Genomic DNA, 7,159 nt, shown 5'->3' on the forward strand with positions numbered 1-7,159 from the left:
AAGTGATCTGTTAGTTTGTTGTCCAAATTGGTACACATTAGAACTTGAAAAGGTGCTCTACTGATAATTACTATGGTCTCAGGCAAATCAGAATAGATGGTTACCCCAAATGATGCTAATGAATCTTCTTAGTTTTCTTTAGGACTTCTTAGTAGTCTAAGAACAGCAAATTTGCATATGCTATATAGTCTGGTTTTATCACATGAACAATTCATTTGTATTGTATTCATTTGTGAATTGATTTGTGTAATTCTAACCATAATTTTCCATTGGTCAGATATGTCCTTGTTTCACTATAGATTTCTTAGTTAAATAAAGTTCAGAAATGAAAGAAGAATTGAGCTATGTATATAAATGTCTGGTTTTCTGAAATGTAATCACCATATCCGGGGTTTATTCCAACTTTCAGTATAGATATTTTAACAAATATTGAACAAAAGTAACTAAAAATCACATATAATTTTCACCATTGATTTTAAAGGTATTATATATCACTATAATAGCACAAATAATTTTTTACTTGTAGTAAAAAGATGTAGGCTTGGATCCTGGCTATATAGTTGAGCCTTTGAAACCAGACCAACTAATTCATGTCTTTAAAAGTGAACTTTCTCATTTTTAAAAGGATATACAAGTTCTGTTGTAACACCTCAGAGGAATAGTATAAATACTAAATAAGATAATATGTAAGTGCTTTGGAAACTGTAAAGAACTTTAAAAAATGCATGTATATATATTTACATATATACATTTTTGATGCCTACATTCTCATATACATTGAAACTTAAATTATTTTGCTTTATAGTAGATTTTACCTAATATTTTAAAACTTGAATATACATAAACAAAACCTTCTATAGCCTTAAAATAATAATTTAAAAAACCCACTAAGGATAGTAAATTCTAATTTACTTCATGGAGCTGTTTCCTAAAAATGCCCTGAAGATGGCACAATAAGTACATTTTGGTGCAAATATTACTAAAGAAGTTGTAAGAAAAATATATTTGAGGTTAAAACACTAAATTTAAAACAAGCCTTTTCTAAGTTTGTGGAAAAGAAATATACTGAGCCTTTTAACTAATGCCCATTGTTTTAATGTCACAGAAGTTATTTGTTTCATTGTGCTTTAAGGAGCACTGCAGACAGGTAGTTAGTCAGAAAACTGATACTGTCACATGTTACTGACAGGAGTCAGGTTAGTTCATGTTGTACAGTTTTATCAATAAATTTACCCTTGTAATTGTAAAACAGCTGATAAGCTCATTTGTTATCTTCTGCGTAATGTACAATCTGCATCTAAATGCTGGTTTTTAATAGACATTATGGGGATAAGGACTAGCAGAGAGAAAAGTTGAAAAAATGTGTTTTATTAAAATATAAAATACAATAGGTCCTATTCTTAGAAAAATATTGGACAGGTATAATGATTTCTGTGGGGTTGTAATACTTACAAGTTTTAAAAATATACATCTATATTAGACCAACTATATATTTTACAAAGATGAAGTAGAATTTATGAAACTACAGTTAGTAGAAATGAAGGTTTCTTTGGAAATACAGATATAAAAATATTTATGCTCTATTTTTGAGTGTCAGAGGTTACTGTTCTCAGCCATCTCTGTGACTTACTTGTTTCTATATCACACACATATTAAATACTTATCATATGTATTATGTAGTCTCTACCTATTAAGGATTTAAAATCTAAATATGACCAATTATATATTCATATGCATACAAATAAATATTATACATTGGTTGTAAATACATGTCCATACACATTCCCTTACAGCATGTTGAATAAATACCTAGGTGAAAAATAGATTTTACAAATAAGTTCATTTCTAAATCCCTGAAGGAAAGAGTTTGTGTTTTTATGGGTGTTGGCAAATTGCCTCTCACTGGAAGGGACTTCTTTAATTTACCTTTCAAGAATTGAACTTCAGTCCCAACAAAACTGATTTATTAGTGTTATAACTCTTTTATAATTTGTCTAGCAGGTTTTCTAGCCTTCACTAGAAAAACCCATAAAAATACATTTAAAAATGATTTATTATGGCATTCTTAGAGCACTGAGACACTAGAGGAGTGTTAGATATTTTGAACAATTTTGAAGTTAATTATAATTTTTTTCTGTGTCAATATCCCAAGACCTCTTGAATTTTAAGTGATATGATTTTGGCTATTAATAAATCATGGAAATGTCAATATAGTCTTTTCAGTTTAGATGGATTGCTAAAAAATTAAAATGATATGAAGTTAGAGCATTTGGGAATTCATCACTTAAATAGGAACTGAGGTTGGGCACAGTGGCTCACGCCTATAATCCCAGCTCTTTGGGAGGCTGAGGTGGGTGGATCACCTGATGTGAAGAGTTTGAGACCAGCCTGGCCAACATGTTGAAACCCCGTCTCTACTAAAAATACAAAAATTAGCTGGGCATGATGACAGGTGCCTGTAATTTCAACTACTCGGGAGGCAGAGGCAGGAGAAACGCTGGAAACCGGGAGGCAGAGGTTGCAGTGAGCTGAGATCGTGCCATTGCACTCCAGCCAGCAACAGCGAGACTCCATCTCAAAATAAATAAATAAATAATAAATATAATAAATAAATTAGGAACTGAAAGTCTTATCATTTGTTTTGAGCTTTTCTTCTTATGTTTCTTGTCGAATAAACTGCTTATTTAAAAGATTTTAGTAGACCTTTTACGTTCAACATCTTTAGGTAGGGGAAATGGCAATATACATTTAGAAAATTATAAATTGTGTTGCCTACAAAAAAGCCATCACAGGTTATCAAAAGAACCATGGTGGATGGTTCACAAATGTCTTAACTGCATATTAAGTTGATTGTCAGTGATGTGTTATTTGGAATCGTGTGGGTCAATTTGACAACATGCACTTAAGGATGTCAGGCTACGTGTTGCTGGACTTACTGCACTGCCCCTGTTAAAAATGTTTTAAAAACTGTCCATATATACATTTATCTATGTGATATTTTCTAGTACATTTTTCACTGTTTTAAAAATATTTTTAATAACATTTTAGAAATCTTAAATGAACAAAACTGATGAACACACTAAACAAGCACACAAAGAAAAAGCAAACAGAGAGAGAGAGAAAAAAAACTCTTACTTTGTCAGGTGCTATTTGAACTTAACCTGACAGAATCTCAGTCAGTCCATTGTTTGAAGATTCTCAAAAGAATGTGAGATCTTATTATCTGATTGAAAGAAAACATGGCTTTCAGTCATAAATTTCATATTTCATTGTATTCACCTCATTTTCTTTGTAGAGAGGTATTTCATGACCTTGGCAAGGTTATAAAATCTTTCTGCAGTGATGTAGCATGTCCTATAGATATTAGAATGACCTGGTTAGTGCCATGTCTTTCAAAGTAGTCCCAAACAATTATTAAATACATAATACTATATTTAATGCTTTCTGAGATCCACAGTTTAGCATCCAGTGTCTCTAAGGACTGTTAGATATTAATCCAAGGAAGAAAATGGTACAATCTGTATTATGATGAAAAAATCAGTAAATACCTGTGAATGAACAACATCAATTAATTTATATGTAGAAATAATGAAAAGTAGTGAAAATAGCCAAGAGAGTGATAATTTGCTGTCATGATATTTTATTCTAATTAATTGTTCATATTTTCTTAGTCGAAGAGATTTTAAAATTTGATTTTCCATATATTACTTGGGAGATGGGATTAAATAAAATAAAGCCAATTGTTCTTATTCCCAATTAATAAAATTATGTGTATTTGCTGATAGCATGTTTTTGTAAAACAACTTTTTTTTGGTGGCCACACAAGAACACACAAAACAATATTGTAGGCATTTGAAAAAGCAGCATAGTAAGCTTGAAGGGAGTGTTAAAAATGAACTGTTTTACCTTCATTTGCTTCATTTAATGTGTTCTAAAATTTTAATAAGGAAAGTTGCTATTGTATTTTTAAAGTTTTGTATTGGTTTATTTGTTCTGTAGTATTGAGGATATACTTTCACTTACCTTTCTCTATGAAAATAGCAGTCTGCAAATAGATATGCTTTACAGTGTCTACAGCCACTTATCAGTTAGAGAGCACGTCATCGTCTGTTCCAAAAGACTCTAAAATCGTAGTCAATATAATGATTTAGATGTGACATCATGTGAGGAGAAGGCTGTATGAATGAATGAATGATCTCTACACATTTTTTAGAGTTTTAAGATTGTGAGATTTTCTGAATGAAGTTTGGGTGTTCCCCAAGCAACCATTAGTCATGTTAAGTTATTCATGTATGTGATCTCTTTATTTTGTCTAAATAATCAATGTTAATATATGTGAAGCTTCAGCAACATCCATGCTATGCTCATTGACAGAAAGAAAAGGGACTCTACATTTGTGGAACTGTTGGCATGCTTAGTAAATGGCTTCAGGTTTTGGTTGTAGTCTCTCTTTCTTTGTGAGGACTTACTTTCTTTTTCTGATGTCTTTCTTTGTGAAGACTCTAGAATACCTTCGACTTCCTTTAGTAACACTTACTTCTCAGAGAATCTTTAGGGACTTCAGTGAGACACTCACAAAAGACAGTTTCTACCACAGTGGGTTCATTACCACCACCAACCTACTACCTTAGTGTTTTGGGCCAGAGTGGTACAGGGGCCCTCATTAAGTTTTTGCTTCCTCTACCTTTCCTGTCAGTCCCTCTAGCTCACCTTTCAGACTGATGTCAGGCAAATCATTCTCAAACACTGCTCCTGTCATGACCTATGTGAGTGAGGGTTTTGTATATATGTATTTTTTGGCCCAACCAGGGAAAATTATTTAACTTAATCTATTTTCCTTTTTAAGTAGGAATGAAGAGTGAAATTCGACACAGCCAAGTAATTAGCATCCAGCTGTTTCAAGTAGTGTGTAGCCCACCATCTCTTCCTTCTGTTCCATTAAATTCATTAAGTCCATTAAATTCATCAAGCAGACAATGCTTGGTTTTATTCCCTGATGCCTAATTTTGCGTCATATTGTACTGTGTATGCACTTCATGTCCTCGTAGAGATAAGTGCAGTGTAATTCTTAAACAAGAGATATCAGGCTTTTGCTCAAGAACTTCAAATGTTTCCCAGTTTTCTACTGTATCAGTTTTAAGCTCTGCTGTGTGGTTTACAAGATCATCTGCTCCATCTATTTAATTTTATTTCCCACAATTTCTCAAAATGTACTCTCTAATTAGGCCTGTTCCTTAAGGTTTTCTGAAGCTGTCATAGTCATTTCACCTTTGCTTTCCCTGGAGCGCATCATCTGGTCTCTAACATCCTTTCTTTTTCCCCACTCCTATTCAATCTCACCATCCTGTCCTTGAGAGACTAACTCACACCTTCCTTATGAAGCTACCTGTCATTATTCATAGATCTCCTTCTTTAATAGTGAATGTTTCAGTTTCTGTGCTGCAAAAAAGTCGTTATTAAATTTTGATACATTTTGCTTTGACTCCTTAACTATATTATACATTTTAGGATTTTTGTGGGTAGGAATTATGACTTAAACTTTTTATGGTTCACAAAATCTCAAATATAAGATTGAGGACTCATCCAGTAAACATTTTGTGGCAGAGATCTAACCTCTCTGAATTCTTCTACGTATTATACAGATTTTTAAATTGCATAGTCTTTAGTTGAAATACATGGCAGAAAACAGTATTTCCCTCTATTTCTCTGCATACTCTAGCCTTCCTTCTTGTTTTGGTTAATGAACTATGAGAAGAAATGACATAGTCACTGACAGTCATTTCTGATGGCAGAAGCCAGCAGGTGTGTCTCTGCCATCATTCTCTTCTCCTGTGACTTGGGAGACGTGTTCCTGATGGCAGAGTAGCAAGATGAAACAGGATTTGTATCAAATATCAAATGGTTAAGAAATACAACTATGTTGTTTTTCAGAAATGACTGTCAGCTGACTATGTCATTTCTTTTCATAGTTCATTAACCAAAACAAGAAGGAAGGCTAGAGTATGCAGAGAAATAGACGGAAATATTGGTTTCTCCCATGTATCTCAACTAAAGACTATGCAATTTAAAAACCTGTAATATGTAGAAGAATTCAGAGCGGTTAGATCTCTGAGGTTAGATCTCAGAGTAGCAAGATGAAACAGGATTTGTATCAAATATCAAATGGTTAAGAAATACAACTATGTTGTTTTAAGCCATGGAAACTTTAAAGTCTGTCTCTTGCAGAAGCTAAATTTAATTATCCTCAGGAGCATAACATCCAAATGATGGTATACATGTTTTGTAGAATCTTCACATATATTTATATATGTTTTATAGAATCTTCAATCACTAATTCAGATATTTGTATTCTCTAGAAATCCAGAGTTCTGCATCTCCCTAAGAATCTTGTCAAAAGAAACTAACACTGTTGATATCTACAGCAAAGGCATCTATATCATGGTTTTCTCAGTTATAGCAAATGTTGGCTTTGACTGCATTTTGACATTAAACATTGTTGATGCCATTTCTGAATCTACTGCATGGTTGTAATCTTAGTTGGAAATGCTATTGGTTACTGTTTGGTCAAGGAAATTAATCCTGGAGTCTGAGACTTTATTCAATGTTCTTCTTTTGGACTTGAAAAAAATTCAGCTAAGAGAACTTGTCCCATTTTAGGTTATGTTAAAGCATGACAAGATGTACAGAAATATTCTGAATTCTAAAGGAAGTTCAATATTATGTAGTTTCAGTTTGTAGCATAATGAAAAAAATGTGAATAAGAAAATCAAAGAGTAGAGGTGAATTTGCTATTTCCTAACTTCAGTTTTACCTCTACTATATATTTCTTTATTAATAGAGCACATGGCCAGTCACTTGGTAAGGAGTGCTTGAAAGTCTCAATTACTTAGAAGAGCTATCCTTTTAAAGGTTTCTTATTTTGAAAAACACAGTTTTAAATATCAGATTATCAGGTTTTTTCTAAGTTTTAATGTTAACCATAAGCTCATGCTATTATAGTGCTTCATAAGAATTATTACTACATATAATGTGAACAGAAACCTTCATGTTTATTTTGATATTCAAAATGCAAAGTTAGACCAAGGTAAAATAGTTCTCCAGTTAATAACGTAAAGATATAAGTATGATAAGAGATGCTTAGAGAATGAAACCTCTCATA

General features: G+C 32.5%; 1 non-coding gene across 1 annotated transcript; it reads left to right on the forward strand.

Annotated features, from left to right (window-relative positions):
• Positions 1–1,967: 1,967 nt before the first annotated feature.
• Positions 1,968–2,030, forward strand: LOC116565324. The gene has a single exon (XR_004275385.1). It is a non-coding gene; the product is annotated as a U7 small nuclear RNA (small nuclear RNA).
• Positions 2,031–7,159: the final 5,129 nt, after the last annotated feature.

The sequence above is a fragment of the Sapajus apella genome, unplaced genomic scaffold (assembly GCF_009761245.1).
Source record: "Sapajus apella isolate SASKATOON/1434 unplaced genomic scaffold, GSC_monkey_1.0 scaffold39, whole genome shotgun sequence".
Taxonomy (NCBI): Eukaryota; Metazoa; Chordata; class Mammalia; order Primates; family Cebidae; genus Sapajus; species Sapajus apella.